Source organism: Leguminivora glycinivorella, chromosome 8 (assembly GCF_023078275.1).
Source record: "Leguminivora glycinivorella isolate SPB_JAAS2020 chromosome 8, LegGlyc_1.1, whole genome shotgun sequence".
Lineage (NCBI taxonomy): Eukaryota > Metazoa > Arthropoda > Insecta > Lepidoptera > Tortricidae > Leguminivora > Leguminivora glycinivorella.
The window spans coordinates 16131099-16151461 of record NC_062978.1 but is presented as its reverse complement, the minus strand read 5'-3'; the positions used below and the strand labels follow the sequence as shown (position 1 = coordinate 16151461).

At 36.9% G+C, this 20363-nt stretch overlaps 1 protein-coding gene across 1 annotated transcript in view; it reads right to left on the bottom strand.

The window, feature by feature from the left end:
• LOC125228764 (proteoglycan 4) overlaps positions 1 to 20363 on the bottom strand; it is a 160140-nt gene that overhangs the window by 120955 nt on the left and 18822 nt on the right. The window lies entirely within an intron of this gene.

Sequence of the window (20363 nt, the reverse complement as noted above, 5' to 3'; positions counted from 1 at the left end):
AACAATATGAACTGAAAAACATAAAAACAATCATATACATACTTGATGATAATGACGATAATTCTAAATAATTATATGATATTCTACCAGCCAATCAGCATAAAATATACAATTTACATGAAATTACTTTGAATACATGTGAATGAAATACAACTATCTTTTTAGATTTTTTGAAGTATCTATAGAGCCTTTACTAGTTAATTAGTTATTGTGCTGGTGGTGTGGCGACGTTAAAATATCTATTAATTAACAATTACCAAGTTTACAAAATTGCATAGGTACGAGTACTGTCAGTCTGATATGAAAATGGCTCTCAAACACAAACGTAACAGTTAAAAAACTGAAATACGAGATATTATTTTATTATCACCTGTATCAAAATCTCATTTTAAATCTTCGGCTCTGGAACAAATTTCGTTAGTCACAGCTTCATAATTACTTATTTATCTTAACCAGTTGACAAGTTATCGCCCGGGAAGTTTATAATCAAAATCTGTTGTTAGTTTCCGGTCCAGTGGACTGAATAAAAGTTAACGTAAAATAATGAATTAATTTGACAATCTATTTTACTGTAATTCAGTGTAATTTATTATCAACGCGCCTCGCCTAGTAGAATTTAACTGGCCACGTTATTTGACAATGTGTTAATGCTTCAGGACTTTTGAAACTCACGATGTAGGTAGGTACTATCAGCTGCAAAAGTGCATGGAGAAATTATGAATGAATTCATTGATAAATTCGCCATGCACTTTTACAGCAGATAGTACATAGAAGGTTGCACTCGGTCAAATGCTTATGTATACCCCAAGGCGGAGACAGAATTGTTGGTTTACTTTTAGAGTCTTATTATATAATAATTTAGAGTCTAGTTAGACGGTAGTCCTAAATTGGTTAGTTCGTCACCGCCCCTGGCTCCCCCGGACCGGGTGGCAAGCGTAAAAGCACTTACCCTACGTAAAAAAAGGTAGGTATGTAGGTAGTTAAGCTTTGATGATAGCACAGGCTCTCATTGTCTAGTAATGATAACCATCAAGGAAGGTATTACCGTAGTAACATATTAATAAAATATTTAAGTTATTTCCATGGATAAATATTTACGAGAGCTAGACTTTACTAGGTCTGGTTCGTCTTCCAATAATATCATCAACTTTGGTTGTTTGGATTTCTTCTTCAGAAGCCAAAGAATATACACCTGGAATTTATTTTGCTATTGCTAAAGTTCTTAGTTCGAGGACTGTGGTGATAGACTGATTGTCACAACTTTGAATAATTCATGAGTTGCAGAGGGCCGCATCGAGGAGGTGTTCTTTCTCGGCATTTTGTAACAGACAAGCTTGTACAATTTCGCTCCATTGTGCCATTATTATGCATAACTCTGACGACTGCTGGGACAAGCCAGAGTTACAATAGCTTACGCTTCGTAAACGTTTCGTAGCTTTCCTCTCTATCGCTCTGCGGTAGAGGCGTGACAAAGACAGACTGCTTTTCGATCGCCGCATAGCGTCAACAATTGTCATTTCGCCTAGGCCGGTCGATGCCGGTGAAATGTTTCTGTCATGTCAGCCTGAACTGCATTCGTTAAAAGGTTATTAGAATGTAGGTCTTGGTGTCTCGTTTTCAAGGTTGGACCTTTACGATTTGGCATAGCCTGTTTCGTGGAAAACGAAATTCTGTAGTCGTAGGTGGTAGCTTAATAGCTAGTGAACTAGTTTATATTTAAGTGGAAAATATTTGACTGTTCTATGATTTTACAGGTAGTGGGAGTGGGTAATAAAATACTTACAATAGGTACTCCTCATAACATTTTAATGTTTTTCTTATGACAATAAACCATTAAAAACAATCATTCCTTAAGGTGGCTCGCCTAGCTTACCCGAAGCTCAGGCTGCGTTAGATGGCGGTAATCTGCAAATTACCAGTCTTATTTTTTTTGTGGAGTCGTACAGGCATTTATATACTTTCAATTATGCTTCGCGAACATTTAATATTAAAATTGACGTATTACAACAAACATTCAACTTCTCATTGTAACGTTAATCCCCTCAATGTAGATAAATTTACTATTTTACACTATTTTTAAGTACCACTCATACATACAAACAGTGTTTTTGTATCCCTTCTAGTCGATAATTTCACGCGGCGACAGCTTGTTTAAATAGCCTTGCGGTAAATACGTGCCATCGCATGATTTGCATGGAAGTACTGGGTTCGAATCCAGGACTTTTTTCTTTTTTTTTAATACTACGTCGGTGGCAAACAAGCATACGGTCCGCCTGATGGAAAGCGGTCACCGTAACCTATGGACGCCTGCAACTCAAAGAGTGTCGCATGCGCGTTGCCGCCCCATTAGAAACTTGTACACTCCCCTTTGCTGTGTGTGCACAGCAAAAAGGAGTGTACAAGTTCAAAGGAGGGTTTGGGTTGCCGACAACTCAAAGGACAATAGACGGAACAAATTAGTTCCGTAAGTCCTCCCGTCGTCAGCACCCCGCACCCTCGTTGAGCTCTGGCAGCCTTACTCACCGGCAGGAACACAACACTATGACATAGTCTATGAGACACTATTTTTTGTTTTATTATTTATACATAAATGTATATGTACTCGTACAGTAGTTACTGAGCGTTTTCCACAAAAAAGATTAAAAACCTATTCTCTTACATGGTAATAATTTTTGGGTTCGTCGAACTCAGAATTTGTAACATAATTATCCTAATCTGATATTTTAAAAAATTCCAAAAAGTATAGATAAATTTTAGTTTCTAAACTACGATTCGAATGATTTTTTTTCTAATTGTTTATTTTCGATGGAGCAAGGGTATTCAAATCGCTTTTGAAATCTTAAATTAGTAAATGAAAATGCAATAGTTAACTGAGTAACGTAATGCTTTAAAAACTCAAGTGGACTTTTTTATCTAAGGAGTAATTTCGAGAAAATATTATATTTAGCGAGGGTATTAAAAGTTGTGTTTTATATCTCAACTTAATAAATAGAAAATGAAAATGACAATAAAAAAATCAATATGTTCTCTAAGATAAAATTGATACCTTCGGCTCTCTATTCTTGCTCGGTCAATAAAAAATACAAAACTTATATCCAAAAAAATACAAAAAGTTTATAGAATCCTGGGATTTGAACGCAGTTTCACGGCGTGACAGGCGACTGTTCACCAACGACGCCATTACACAACACGCTGTTACCGACGAAATTAGGCTATACATACATAATTATTTAAATATAAATAATAATGTCAAATCCATACTAATATTACAAATGGGAAAGGGTATGTGTCTGTTTGTTTGTCCGTCTTTCACGGGAAAACTGGAGCGACGAATTGACGTGATTATTTAAGGGGATTTAGTTGAAGGGATGGAGAGTGACATAGGCTACTTTTGTCTCTTTCTAACGCAAGCGAAAAAGCTAGTACAGATCGGGTAGCATGGTCGCGCGATGGACGATAAAATATCAGGCCGTCCCTATAATCGCACTTACTAATAGTGATTAGTAAGTGCGATTATAGGGACGGCCAGATGTTTTATCATTTATCGCGCGACTATATTAATTGCCTGCCTGGACCAGATTATGTTGATGATAATTTGATGATAATTATTATTTGTAACCATTTAGTTAATATTGTCTTCAGTTACCGCGATACTTACTCATGAAATAAAAACTATGAAAACGGATTAAATCGCGTATAATGAGTTTAAAATTCATCCCGACGTTTCGAACACTTTACAGCGTTCGTGGTCAACGCGTGACTGAGGAAAAATTACAATGTGCAAAAGCTACCCATATTCTTGCTATTATATTCTTGTATATAACCATTTAGTTGTTGAAGAAAAACATTCACACAACAGCAACATAGGTCAACCAGCTCAGTAAATGCAAGGAGTACAGCACATTACTAATACTATGCCCACACTATGACCTATGTAATAATGTATTATACCAGACGTGTAATATTTTATTTTATCAACAAAGGCATAATAAAGGATTGTATTGTATTTTTGTATGAAAATAAAAAATAGGAAAGCAATATAGTAATAGTCAAATATTCCATTAAAAAAATAAAAAATACTTAATAAATCCATAAAAGTTCAAATGATTAAAAAAACTTCGGAATCGAACCCACGATCTTCTGCATCATAGTCGGTCGTTTGACCGAGACGCCATTTCGATTTACGTTAGCAGTGTCGAAATACACGATATATATCTTTGTTGACAAAATGCGTCATTATTTCTGAGTCTGCTTGAGTTAACTAAACCAATATCTTTAAATAATTACTTGTCAAGAGCCAAATGTCACTGATGACAATGTCAACTAAAAATGCGCGAAATATTACGGCTCTGTGTCTGTGCACAAAATTTGGCACGCACATTTACGTAAAATTAATAAAAAATTCACATGAATTTGTCCATGATTTCTGTATCAAACAATGTATTTCATTCACTACCGCGACGACGGATAATGTATAGTAGATGTATGCGCATATTTTTATTTAGTTGTAGTGTGCGGTGACTAAATAAATGGTAGATGTTTTTTGTATGGAAAGCGAGCCACCTTAATGAAAATAGGTAAGGATCTAACTGTCTAAATCGAACAGAAAGCACCAATTGACGAAACTGTGTGCAAAAACTATTTAGTTTGTTTTTACAGGAAAATGTCTTGTCTTGCTACATCAGAATAATACCTACGGGTGGGTACTAATTACAGGTTAAGTAAACAGGCATGGGTGAAATATCGTGGACAATAAATTCAACGTTGCCTTGCGACATACACTAAAAGTGTTTTTTTATGATTAATTGGTTCGATACCGTAATGAAAGAAGTAGTTTTCTAACACTTAATTGAAAAATGTGACCTCTTAGCTGTCTTGCTCAACAATCGGTATAATAATGTAAGTAATACTCGTATGCAGATTCAATTAGTTCCTTACCAGTTACAGTTGTTCTCTGTTCATTAGTAATTAATATTTCATGTTAATCGGACGGAATATTGATGAGGTCGTGTTCTCATCGTATTAGGCTTATAGGGCTGTATATGTAATTTTGGTTCATAATACCAGGTGTCTCCTGTAACTGTAACCTGAGCAATTAATTAAACTGTTGGTAGTGTTGGTTATACTTCTCAAACTCACCATAAGCGATTAAAAAAATAACGTGTGTGTGTGTGTGTGTGTCGAGCGTGACAGGCAACTTTAATTAAGTTGAAGCAAATACTTACATTATGTATAATTTTTATCAAAGTAGTTCATGTGCTCTGCCTACCCCTTTATGGGATACAGGCATGATTATATGTATGTATGTATTGTATGTATGTATCTATCCAATAACACACTTTTTGTAAAAGAAACATTGCGAGAAATACTATCCTCCTCGTAAGCATCCTCCATAGCCCATGAACGTTTGCAACTCCAACTGCCTTGTTTTTGCGTTGACTTGTCAAAATTGTGAACACGACTGTACCATTTGCGTACTTACGTTGTATTGTATGAGGTTTTAAATAGGTTTAGTGGCATGAAGAGGTGTATACATGTGGTTATTATTTTAGAGGCCTATTAATCAGCTTATAACTATACCCGCTTTGTTTGCCAATTGATATAAATGCTTACTTACGTGTGAAATAGAGGGTTACAAAATATATCATCTTCAATCAAACATGAATTGAAGGTGCCACTTTACAATTCGATTAAAATGTTTTCGTAGGTATTTATCAAGTAAGTATTTAATATTTGATGTTGACCAATTAGTTAGTTCACAATTTGTGCCACTATTCATGTGTTTGTTTCTAAATATAACCTTGTTTGTGGAAACCATTTAATAGAGGTCCTATATTAATCACAATGAGCGGCGTTGCCCTAAAACCTCATTTGCCGTAAATCACGACGAAAAATAATTAGGAAGTAGGCGACTCACTAAGCCTGCGGTGGTTTACCTATGCAGGGGTAGCCGACCGGGCTCAGGCTGATACAGATTGATGAGCCCTGTCCGCACAGGCCGATGCTAAACTACAGTGGGTTGCGTACCCCTGACATATTTGCTGCCATAAGTTTGGTCAAAATAGACATGTTTGTTGCTGAGAACGCGTGAAACTATGTTAAAGTGATTTATTTTGAAGCGTTTTCGCGGTAAGTATCCGTATCCAATATTTTGTTATTTCTACTGAAAATGCCGAGATAACTATCGGAATCGGATGCAGGGCGACAAATGTCATTTCTACAACTATAATTATTATCTTAATTAAATAATTTTATCAAAACAATTTATCAACTTCTTGAGTTTACGTCGCCCGAAATCTAATTTCAACACTCCGCCCCTTTTCATTAAAAATTTCGAAACTTGTACCAATAAATCAATTGGTTCTCGGCATAATTATATGTCAGAGGTACGAGTTCAAGAAATGGTGTAATTGTGTACCATAATTGTAGAGATACAGCCTTTTTCATTTGAACGTATTGCGGAATATCGAGTACAATGGTCGCACAAAAAGCCTTCACCTAGCGCTTGATATCACGGTCATGTCAAATGTCATGACGCGTTCACCCTCTACTCTTTTATCGGTTGTTTCTGAAAGACAGGGACTTGGGATGGGAACAGAAATTAGGGTGAATATACAGAGAGAAGTTTTATTCATATCCCATTATACCTACTTTTCACATACAGCAAGAAGTATAGCCACATTTCAAGAGGAACAGCCCGATTTGATGTTATAGTAAATAGTTATTTGTTATACAAGGAGGCAAAGTTGTATTTTAACGCCGAGTGTGGAATTGAAAAACGAGCAAGTGAAAGGACCACGTTGTTCTATAGTTCGAGAATAGAATCCTGAACTTGCGAGTTTTTTAACACACGAGAAGTAAAATACATTTGCACCCGAGTGTAACACAACATTTTTCCCCTCACTATAGCGAGGAAACTACAACGCAAAAAATGCGTCTTATCACTGCTTCCAGTAGTTCCACAGGTGGTAAATCATCTTTATTACTAGATTCACCTACTTTTATCAATTTTGAAGCAGTTAATTCGACTTTATTCAAGGTCAAAGTACTTTACCCACTAGTGGATAAAATGCGTTTTTACCCGCTGGTATTAAAGAACAAAACACGTGTTTCCGAGCTAGTGAGGGGAAAATGTCATTTACAATTGCCTTTCAAAGTTATGCTACAGCAACTCTTATCTTTTCTCGCCTTATGGGGAAATGCGAAGATGATTCAAATACCTATTTTCAGAACCGAGGGCCGATTTTTGAATTTGAAGCGCTTGATTTCATTACTCGAAAATCTGTAAATAAACTTGCGATTTTTATAAAGCACGAGCGAGAAATCGGGAATTCGTGACCACTCGTTTCTAATTCTATTAGAATTTATTGCTTAGTAGTGGAAACGAAATACACAAAATGAGCGCTCGAAATTCTGAAACCGAAAATGCATCTTTTTGTAGACAAATGGATTAATAAGTAGGTATATAAAACTTATAATATGTAGATGATTACAGTACATAATGGCTTTAGTGAGATAATTAGCATATAGCTACCATGTCAAAAATGTCCATATGGAATGTATACCTACTGTAAAACGTAGTAAGAATAGATAATTCGCAACTCGTATCGATCTGAAATAGTTGTCAAAGCGGACCCCAGGCTCCCATGAGCCGTGGTAAATGCTGGGATAACGCAAGGAGGATGATGATGATCGTCTGAAATGCACGTCACACGTTTCGTAATTCCCTATTTTTCGCGCTTATATCGTAATGTACATATGGTGCATTAGGGTAATTCCCAAAGTTTTCTAATTACGAAAGTCGCATAAAAATTACCATTATTTCCATCATATCAAGATTCCCTTTCGGGAAAACGTATCTAAATTACCAGAGCATTTCTGTCATTCGTTCGTTTGTTTGACGACCGGTCTGGCGCAGTCAGTAGTGACCCTGCCTGCTACGCCGCGGCCCCGGGTTCGAATCCCGGTAAGGGCATTTATTTGTGTGATGAGCACAGATATTTGTTCCTGAGTCATGGATGTTTTCTATGTATATAAGTATTTATATATTATATATATCGTTTTCTGAGTACCCACAACACAAGCCTTCTTTGAGCTTACCGTGGGACTCAGTCAATCTGTGTATAGCACAGTGTATAGTAAGAATGTCCTATAATATTTATTATTCGGAATCACCCTAAAGCACCTTACTACATATTATGCTTCCCTGGTTGGAACCTAGAGTATAATGCATACTTAAGCATTATATTAATAGGTCGATATTAAGGAGCGTAATTGAATTAGGTTTAATAGTTTTGACGGGCCGTTGATAGCACTGCGCTAATCATGTTCAGTAAATTGCTCATTAAGCGCAGCTGGTGCGTGCGTAATATTGAATTAATTAACTGGAAAAATAAACAGTTTCATTAACTAAATGTTTAATAGCGGTAATGTAAACATAGGGTTCAATTAAAGCTTGTTAATTTTTTTTACAGTCTCTGGTAATGAAGGGCTGCTGTTAACGTTACGTTTACCTAGACTGTAACATCATAAACTGAGCTGTGTAAGCAAAAATATGAGGCGAGTTGTCCGCCCGTTTGCCTCTTCCCATATAATAAAAAGCCCGTTATTCTGAGGAAGCGAGATCTTGAGTGACATCCATGGGCATCCAAAGTGATGACCAGAACCAGCCACTGTTACAAAACGTGTCTAAATTAATTGATTATTTGTCAATTATATCAGTGAGAGGTTATTTGCTGCTTCTATAGGCTCGGTCGCATTGTCTTTTGTTTTGACATATCATTAGTTGATAATGTCTCGCCCTGACTCGTGCTACACTTTCGCTCTTCGGAGGGTCAGTCTGACAATGAACTCAAAATGTCCACTTCTGATCCTTGTCGATTGAATAAAATTCTAATTTAGACAGCTGTTAATAACCGGCCTATTGTTTGTTTGCACAATGATCTGAATTAATGATCAACAAAATAATGGCAAGTAGATACTGCGCTGTACCGCAAAGGTTAGTCTATGTACGTTCGATGTAAATACCAAGGCAATGTTTGTGGCATTTGGAATGGATTCCTCGCCATGAAAATAAATACAAAAGCGTATATAATAATAAAGCTTTATCTTGATAAGTCAACTGCTAAGTCGAGATCGTTATCTGACAATACAACAAATCAATAAGATATCGGAACCAGCGATGACCAAGTCACGATCACGCGATCGCTTTGAAGACATTTTTGGAACTCAATAACTTGTTGAAGGTTACCACTACATATGGAGCAAAGAGGGACATTCATTCGCTAAAATACATGAGCACATGCTCGGTAGTTTCGCTGTCACGACTTGCTCTAGGAAGTTTGAAATTGAGAACATTTATTTTAAAAGTCACATAATAAATCCACGGTTCTGAAATTGCATTTACTCGCTTTGATCATATTAAAAATATTAAAGAATTTTTCAAAATATGCTGTTTTCAGAATACTTATTCTACTAATACATAAGCGGGTTTAAAACAACATGTTTGGTCAGTACAGGTGCCGTTTAGTTTTTACGATCGAGTTGTTTAGTACAAAATACTTGAACGGACGAGCTCAGCCATTCTGCCCGACGTTAAAACCCCTTTCTACAGCAGCAGGACAATTTGTAGAAAAGGAACGGGTGTTCGCGTCGTTACTGAAGAACACCACTAGGTATTTTTGCTTCTTTAACCTCACCATTTGCTGGGTTTAGAATTTTGCCGTAATTGCTGACGGCAACAGGGGAAAACTCCACAAAACCGTACCTTAGTTTTTTTGGACTTAACATTCTGTTTTTGTTTTTTAATTATATATAATGATTTTGATATTTTTTTCTGAAATTATAAACTGTTTCTGTAAATGGTACTTTTAGCCTGAAAAAAGTGTAAGTGTAAACATAAATACGTGATAATTTTTGAAGTTGAACATGACGAAACTTTAAGGGTATCGTTTTGGCTACGGAACTCTAAGGGTTTTATCGATCCAAGATAACATCGTCCATCAATCAATGACCTCTCGTTACTAATAGAAAATCATTAAATGGTCTGCTACTGCTTATTATCGATCGGGTATCGATCACGACGGACAATGGCGAGCACTCGCCATCAACAATTAGGCGAATGTTTATGGAATTATGTAACGGACCTTGGAGCTTGACCCTAATCGTGATCTGCTGGACTGACCGATGGTGCTAGTGTGGTCCAAGGAAGAGAGGTAGCGGATCTCAATTCATTTAGTACTCAAACACTACCTTAAATATTTATTGATTGTACTATGGCCTAAATACCTTACTACCTAAATAAAAATGGCATTATAGGTTTATTAGTTTGAAAAAGAAAACACTTATCTCGTTTACACAAACTTTGGGTAGCAAAATATCGAACTGATATGAAGCGGTTCAAAACTATAAATACCTGTACTCTCATAATGTTATTCATTTAATGTGCAGATAGTGAAATGAGTTACCTCGTGAGACATTTTCTTTGCGCTATAACATGGAGTTCTTAAAAAAGAGATTATTAGAAATCTTAAGGGCCGGCAACGGTTAAATGGCTCCTCTGAGTTGTCTAGGTATGGGCGACGATGATCGCTTACCACCAGGTTCGTCTGATCTACATACATATAGCTGATTATCGCACAAAATAGCGACCCATGACATATTATGACTTGTATTCAGATGTAAATAATCCCAAACACACATTGCTTGGAACGTGAAAATAGTATCTATCTAACAGCTATAATTTCAGTGCAACTGTACACACTTATCATTTGCAAAATTGTATTTGAAATGCGAATTTTCTCTAAAAGAATATAGCTAACAGGGGCAAGACATTAATTCAGTCGTCTAGGACGTCTAGCTGAATTTGCATCTACAATAACGTAGTACAACCTAAATGGTCGCGCACTGTGCGGTTTCAGAGGAATTTCCTCCCACGAATGCTCCGGCTGTGGAATGAGCTCCCTGTCGAGGTACCTATTCCCGATGAACTACAGTATGGGGTTCTTCAAAAAAAACCGGCCAAGAGTGTGTCGGGCCACGCTGTGTAGGGTTTCGTAGTTTTCCGTATATTTCTCAAAAACTACTGAACCTATCAAGTTCAAAATAATTTTCCTAGAAAGTCTTTATAAAGTTCTACTTTTGGGATTTTTTTCATATTTTTTAAACATATGGTTCAAAAGTTAGAGAGGGGGGGGCGCACTTTTTTCCTTTAGGAGCGATTATTTCCGAAAATATTAATATTATCAAAAAACGATCTTAGTAAACCCTTATTCATTTTTAAATACCTATCCAACAATATATCACATGTTGGGGTTGGAATGAAAAAAATATCAGCCCCCACTTTACATGTAGGGGGGGTACCCTAATAAAACATTTTTTTCAATTTTTATTGCACTTTGGTGGCGTGATTGATATACATATTGGTACCAAATTTCAGCATTCTAGTGCTAACGGTTACTGAGATTATCCGCGGACGGACGGACGGACGGACAGACAGACATGGCGAAACTATAAGGGTTCCTAGTTGACTACGGAACCCTAAAAAGGAGTGTACAAGTTTCTAATGGGTCGGCAACGCGCACGTGACATCCCTTGAGTTGCAGGCGTCCATAGGTTATGGTAACCGCTTTCCATCAGGCGGGCCGTATACCTGTTTTCCACCGACGTGGTATAAAAAAACAGAAACTTGTTCAAAAGTGCTTATAAATATTCTCCATTGCTATACAGTCATGTCAGCAGTCAGCACATATAACCTGCCGTAGCAATTTTAATAATATGTCGAGGATCAGAGTTAATGTAGACTTTTTCAACAACAGACATCTAAATGTAATGAACATTAAAGCCAACAAAGCGACATATAAAAACATATTTGTCATGTTCACTTTTCGCTCATCATATCGCTTCGCATCATTTGTCTCTCACATTATTGAATTTACTAAAATTTACTTTAGTATTGAATGAATTTACTTCAAGGTTAGATACTAAATCAGTAAATGATAGCGTAACTCAGCAGTTCTAAAAAAAATTGTACAAAAATAAAGGAAAAAGTTAAATCATAATTATGTTTTTATTCCTATTTTGTTACCAAGATTTATTTGATGAATTGAATTATTTTTAACCCCCGACGCAAAAACGACGGGGTGTTATAAGTTTGACGTGTCTGTCTGTGTGTGTGTGTCTGTCTGTTTTTCTGTCTGTCTGTCTGTCCGTCTGTCCGTCTGTCTGTCTGTCTGTCTATCTGTTAGTCTGTCTGTCTGTGTGTGTGTCTGTCTGTGGCATCGTAGCTCCTGAACGGATGAACCGATTTCGATTTAGTTTTTTTTTTTTTGAAAGTTGAGTATATTACTAGATGTTGGTAAAATTTGAAAAACCCCCGACTGCGACATAGTAGACCGATTTTCATGAAACATAGCTAAGAACACTCCCGACTAACTCAGCTTTCCGACAAAAAAAACTAAATCTAAATCGGTTCATCCGTTCGGGAGCTACGATGCCACAGACAGACACACATACAGACAGACAGACAAACAGACAGACAGACAGACTAACAGATAGACAGACAGACAGACAGACGGACAGACAGACAGACAGACAGACAGACAGACAGACAGACAGACGGACAGACAGACAGACAAATTTTTGGGTCGGGGGTTAAAAATAGGATCAATTAAAATTAGTTATTTTCTTATGTAGCATGGGCGTATTAAATTAATGAATATTTAATTGATTGACGTTCATATTGTTCGATGGTGTGGTGAAAAATGTCGTATTTTACTTCAAGAGAAACAATGTTTGACCCACGTGCCTTGAAACTCGCACAACGCTCAATCTTTCTTTAGCTGTGGTAGGTATAATATTTGCACGAGCTGTTAAACATCAAATTTGACCCCTTGAAAAGCAAACAGCCATTATTTACGAGTAGATAGGTACTCCGATCCAAAGTTTATTGGTCCATGACTTGACAAATACCTCCCTCTTATTCTTCCACGTGTATTAAGTATTAATTCGAAAAAAACCGGCCAAGTGCGAGTCGGACTCGCGCACCGAGGGTTCCGTACAAAATTAAAAATTTATGGTTTTCGTAATTTTTCCTTTATCTATGCTATAAGACGTTGCTTCGTACCAAATTTCAAGATTCTGAGTTCACGGGAAGCACCCTGTAGGTTTTGATTCCCTTGCAAGTGTCGAAAATTTGCGGCATAAACGGCTGTATCTTTTGATTGCGTTGGCTTAGAAGTTTGATTTTTTCACAGCTTCAAGGGACAGTAGACCTGAGTAATTGATATAAATTTCAGCTTCATACCTCCACGCGTTCCTGAGAAAAAGGGTCTTGACAGACGGACGGACGGACGGACAGACGGACAACAAAGTGATCCTATAAGGGTTCCGTTTTTTCCTTTTGAGGTACGGAACCCTAAAAAGGAACTCAAACAGCAGGTTTAAAAACAACTTTGCCCAAAGACAGCTACGGGCTGAAAACATCCATGATCCGATCCTTGAAAGAAGTTATAAACGCATTTATCTGGAGTAATTTATCACGAAGTTAGAAGGCGGTTTTGTTTACCGCCGCAGCCGGCAGCGCGACGCCGTCGCGAGGAAATGGGAACAGTGATGAAAGGAAAGACGACTAATTATTGTTATTTGTTACCATATATCTTAATATGATTTGTGGGTGCCGCATTCGGGTAGGTATTCTAAAGATAGAACAGTATAGTGTGACGGGTTATTCTCTGAAATGGAGGGTCAGTTGTACCAAACTGCCCGTTACCGAATATATCGTTCCTAATTTTATTTGTATGCGAATTTCCATAGACGTCTGCTGCATGACGTTGACGTGTCTGTTAACTGTGGTTGGTGCAACTGGCCCTCCATCAACAGTCTGGCTGAAATATGTATGACATTTACTGCAGCAATGCAGTTGGCTGCAAGGCTAAAAGTCAAGTTGTCGCAATAGTGCAAATACTTTATTGGATCAATAACTTGAGAAAGTGTTCTGATTGCAGTACAATAACACCTTTAATTTCGTTACCTGCTTTTTAAAAGCGAAGCTAGTATTCGTATAAAGTATTCTTCATGAAATTGTTTTCATCGCTAAAGCTTTGGTAAATCTTTCCGCTTGTATTTTGAACCGTTCTGTGTGGGTCGTGATCGCATATAGCTCTAACACCAAACCTATAGCCTTTGACACTGCGTGACTGCCACACGGTCATGGAGGACATACCACACGTATGACAATAATACCTACCATGATAGGTCCATGTAATTTATTAAAACCCATGTACGAGTAACATGATAAATTATTGTGCGTTACGGAAATCGTAAGAATTCACCTTGAACGATTGTTCCTTTAGCAGTGACAAATGACCTGATTTGGGTAAAACAAAGACGGCGCTGGCCATACTTAAGTACATATTTACTTACTCGAGTTTCATTAAGAGAGCTTTTTAGGCTTCCGTCTCAAAAAGTTACAAAAGAAACCCTAATAGAGGGAGTAAATAAAAATAAACCATAAAAATTGTTAATAAATATTTGACGACATAGGTAACTCCAGGCGTTACTGAAATGAATTGTTCTTTAAGAAACGTGAATACCTAAAGTTTTTGCATAAAAAATGGTTTATTTCGAGAAATCTGTGATTAAATCATGCAAGTACCAGTCTCTCACGTCCATTAGTTAATTAATGTTTTTTTGTTCTTATTGAGAAACATTTGGAATGATTTGCACTTTTCTATTCACCGGTTTTCAATGCTGCTAATTGAATTATGCGGTTCCTCGGAACTATATTTATTTAAGGTGCATTAAAGATATTCAAGGGGCCTCTCCTATAGGTAACAGCTACATAATTTAAATAAAAAGCCTTTTATTTCTTAAGGCACATACAAATATTTCACTAAAGCCCAAATAGTTCACTTTTAGTAATTCTTTGGTCATTAGGTTTATATTTATGTGTTAATATTGTTTGAATTTTTTTAAACGTGGTGCAGGACGCCCTGTGACAAGATGGAGTGACGACATCCGCAAGTTGGCTGGTGTTGGCTGGATGAGATTAGCTGAAGACCGGGAGCAGTGGCGTGCATTAGGAGAGGCCTATGTCCAGCAGTGGACGAGGATAGGCTGATAATGATGATGATGATGATGAATTTTTTTAAATAAATTATTATTGAACTTAATAATACGAACCCTTTCCTAGATGAAGGTCCAGAGTAATAACACCAGTCGGATCGAATCGATCTTGTGTTTTTGTATCCTTTAAATAGCTTTATGCTTTTATTAATATGAATGCAGTCATGCCGATACTCGGTAAATACTTGTAGAGATAAAATTAGTAATGTAAACAAACTAAGATATTATTACATGTAATAAAACGTGTGAATAATGATGTCACTAAACAAAAAGATTCCGGATAACAATGACCTTCGTTTAACAAGAAAAACCTAGGAATGAGTAATTAATCATTAAAATGGAACCCAGTGATAACCAGAATTTATACTTCATCAATGTACAGTCAGCATAATAGCTATGGAACATTATTGGAGCAACTTTTGTTCACCCGTATTTTTACATTTGACTGTACCTAAAAAATTGACTAAGATACAAGGACTATTTTTTGATTGAAAAACTTTTTTCGTACCTATTAAAATTTAATCAAAAAATTAGGAGTCAGTGTCGGAGGTTGATCGTTAAATCCATTTCCACCTGGCTAGGGTGGCTAAGATAACTGTTACTAATATAACCTTTAAGCATAATTACGGGCCCTCTAAGGATTCTCGTTACCTATACTGCAGAACCCTAATAACTGGATATCAATAAATTGCGCGCTGCTCTAATAGTATAGGTAAATCAACATAAACAAGCCGCTAATTATTTATGAGTCTCACGTCTTAGTCAAACAGTATTATTTTCCAAGATTTATTCAATCACTTGCACTCTCATTGCCTATAATCAAGTAAATCAAAGCCACTTTCTATGGTCAGTGAGAGTTCCAAGGCGCACGCCCTAGTTGAAACCGACCAATATTACAGTGTACCAGCATGTCGCAGTTTTTATTTGTCTACTTTTTATACTTTATTAAATTAGACATCAGAGAAAGCTGATTGCGCAATGTAGATTATCTTTGCTGGACTCTGATTAAAAAGAGTATAATCCAGGTTAGAGCCTATTATTTACTCGGCGAAGTGTTCTCGGATTTGAATCTAATAATTGCCTTCTGATGTAATGGTTCTATCGTGAAGATAAACGGTAGGTAGCTACGTATTTTTTATTACATATAGGTAAATACATACAAATATTATTACCTTTGACTCTCACTCACTACTCAAACATCAAAAGTCCCTAGTACCTACTTAAGTTCATAGTAATTTAGAAATAATTTGATATTCATATATTATGCGATATAATGTGTATGGTGCAAATCCTATAAAATTAAGAGTTTTCATATTTTGAAAACTGTATTTGTATACACATTCTCAAACCATTTAAAACTAAGAGTAAAGATAACTTTTATGTCCATAGCGAAAACGCAAGTAGTTGTTAACAATGCTTTCGCTTATTACGTATATTGATCGGGGTCTTGGCCGTGACTTGGAGCGGATCAAAGTTATTGACTTTTGATAATGAAACCAGTTTGTGGCGTGTTGACCGAGAGCCTACGGCCGCGTTCAATACCAGTCTGACATACATCGAATCTGTTCCATATTACGACCCACTCAACTTTTCCCCTATACATTGCCTCTCATCCCTCAGAGCATCCGAGATGAATGCAACTGGAGCGCGCAATGTAATACGTAACATGATTCGTGAACGCCGTGTTCCGAATACCGACCGCAAATTAGTAAATGCCTGGCTTATGGCCAGTGACAAGTCCGTACCTTGTCGTTAGATGCAAAATATGTACTTCAATAGATAATTATGTAATATTTATTTGAAAATAAATTGAATGTCAGAAATGATTTGAACACTTTATGAAATGTACCTTATTTGTTTAATCATTCTTGAATATCGTATCTCCGGGCGACCGTGACAATTATTTTTAACTAAAATAATAAAAACCATTAATCATTAATAATAAATTTCTACGACACTAAGTTTGAATTATGATATACCTATACTTCAATTATTAAATAGTAGTAAAATGGAGGCTTCCCTTGCCTTCGAGCTTTCGATAGTTCAAGTTCTTTATTAAGCTAAGCCGCGGACCTGGGTTCGAATCCCGGTAAGGGCATTTATTTGTGTGATGAGCACAGATATTTGTTCCTGAGTCATGGATGTTTTCTATGTATATATGTATGTATTTATCTATTTAAGTGTGTATATCGTCGCTTAGCACCCATAGTATACAAGCTTTGCTTAGTTTGGGGCTAAGTTGATCTGTGTAAGGTGTCCCCAATATATTTATTTATTTGCAATCATGTTGTATAAATAGTTGATCCCTACATGTTTTTGTATATCTTTTAAATATGTCGTAGTATGTTTCCTCGCAACAGTCGCCACAGAAATGTTCGGATATTCAGATTACCTACCTTGGCCTGGAAGCACCATAATAAAGTAGGTACTTTATTATGGTGCTGCTCAATAATAAAATTATTATTTAAATTATTATATCTACAAAACCAAGTAATACCTCACTAATTACACCTCTCGTCGATATTTTATTAATATATAGATATACGCTTCATAACTACTGAGAAAACAGCACCTGTACAACGTAATTAAACTGAAAACGGGAAACATTCAGCGTTATGACTGGTCGGACAACTGGAATAGTACCCGACGCTAGTCTTCCGTGAAAACCTGTAGCGAGTCTAGTCACATTTACGAGATTATTTGAGATTTATTTAATACTAGCTTTTGCACGCGGCTTCGCTAGCGTTAGAAAGAGACAAAAAGTAGCCTATGCCACTCTCCATCCCTTCAACTATCTTTACTTAAAAAATCACACCTATTCCTCGCTTCGTTTTGCCGTGAAAGACGGACAAACAAACAGACACACACACTTTCCCATTTATAATATTAGTATGGATCTAAACTCCCCGTGTGGCTAAGAATATCACAACTCCCTTTCCTTCCGTGGATGTCGTAGAAGTCGAGTCTGGGATTTGGGTTCAAAAGTGATGTGAATGATGGACTAGCAACCTGTCATTGCTATATGACAATTTCGGTTTCGTTCAATCCGTTTATTGCGTCCGTCCGATTCGTGAACTTGAACAGTTTCTTGTGCCCTTCTTACTCCTTTTGGTAAAACAGTCGTATGTATGTATTTCTTTAATGTTAGAATTGAGAAATGTTACTATTTATGCAAGCAACAATGCAGTCTATCAGGATTGCCATCGTCACGTACGAAGGTAATTTAATAACAAGAGATTTGAAATATCAGGCGGCTAAGTGGCCCCAAGTAATAAAATGCTCGACGCGGAAAAGCTGCGGTTTTGTGATCACGACAAGTTTCGCAAAGTTCTTGCTTGTTTCTGGCAACGGAACAAATTATTGTGCAAGTCCCTTAGAAACGTAAGTAGGCTGGGTCTTTGAATTTTTTTCGAGGTATTTCAGTTTGTCCTAAATTTATAAAGTCTAAAAAGTTATTGCGAATAATTTGCGAAAATATTACGATTGATAATAATAGTAATATTTTCGATCACTGAATGACACAACACTTAATACATTCCTTGATGGAACATTGACATAAGACGTAAATTTATACATTCGGAACAGTTTCGTAACGTAACGCGTTGACGTTAACATTATTTACGCGAACGGCTCCATCCATCCTTCACCATTATACCCCACAAAGGAGTATCAATTTGTGTCATTACTTTCTAAATAGCTGTAGATAAAAGCGTTCTTTTACTAATGTGACGTTATTAGCGTATGCGCATACAAAGCGGCGATGCTGAGATGAGATAACATTATTTATCTGGTGACGGAAAGACGCGGCAACACCTCACTTTCTCGCTCGTGCGGGATAGAACCATTGTTATATCTTCGCTGTGCCGGACTTTATGATGATATATCGCTCAGATCCACGTAACACCTGGTATTTGCATAAACGATTTCATTAACCGTAAACAGTGTTAAATACTTTTGTTATTCAAATGTGTGATCGATCGTGTGATAATTCTGATAAACAATGCAGGCTCCCGTGCCGAAGCGTATTTTGTTAATGACAGTACTCGCGCTAACGCGGGCTTATGGCGGCTTTCATCAGCCGCTGTGTAATTTTCTTTGCGGACAGGTGTAATGTAAATATGTTGTTTACAATCGTGGAGGCTGTTACTTCTGTAAATATTATACCGGATGTCTAGTTTCAGACTTTATTATTTGACTAGGTGGACCAAGGAAAAGGTGGATAATTATATTAATTATAGTGTATGAGATACATGTGAATGATGAGACGACGTCCGATAGAGAGATATGGAAGAAAAAGTTATATTATTAAATTAAAACGGGACTTAATCGCGTAAATTTACGTTTATATTTAACCCGACGTTTCGGACATGACATTACGTCCGTGGTCACGGGTAGACTGGCTGGGAGTTGTATCAACATCTTCTAGATGTACGAGTTTTTCGAACTACCCGCACTTGATTGTCATTAGTCACTTTTACCCTAGGGTTGCCACTCTGCCTACATAGAACACTCACGACATCAGATGGTATGGGACTGGAAGTTTTCTCACGTTAACACTTGCTAATCACTGGATTCCACGAAGATGAAATCCCTTGCCCTTCATTTTGATTGAAATTACGATGTTTCCTGATTTCAATCGCTTCACGTATTAAGTCCCGTTTTAATTTAATAATATGAGTGAAGATCGTGTTAGTTTAAATGAAAAAGTTATACTCCATCGATCTCAAAAGTAGATGAGATAAGGGCGAGTGACTTTTTCTTCTCCTCAACGGGGTTGGAGTCCGCCTTGGCCACTAATCCCGAACATTAACGATGTTATCCACAACCTTCCAATCCAACTTATTAAGACTAATACATATTTATGCGACAAACATTAAAAACATTTTTTGCTGACTTTAATACACAAGTGATACGTTAAACGAAATGAGACCGCCTTTGAAGCTCCTGTTAAGTCAAGTCGAGGCCTAACTTGTTTATCTTAGCGGAAACGGCAGAGTTGCGAAAAGCGTCTAAGCTAAAGGTAGTTTTCTTAAAGTTGGTTAGGTCGGGGCCGAGCTCGTGCATTAATAAAGAGACCTCTTTCTCCGGGCGAGCAATCTCGAGCGTCATCCGAAGTGCCGCGAATACCTTATTCACCGCCGAGACACTGCATCACATTTGCTATCTACCTATATTTATGTCCTAGTTTGCAAGATAATGTATGTGGCTAATTATTAGTAAATCTAGGTCCAAATTAAGCA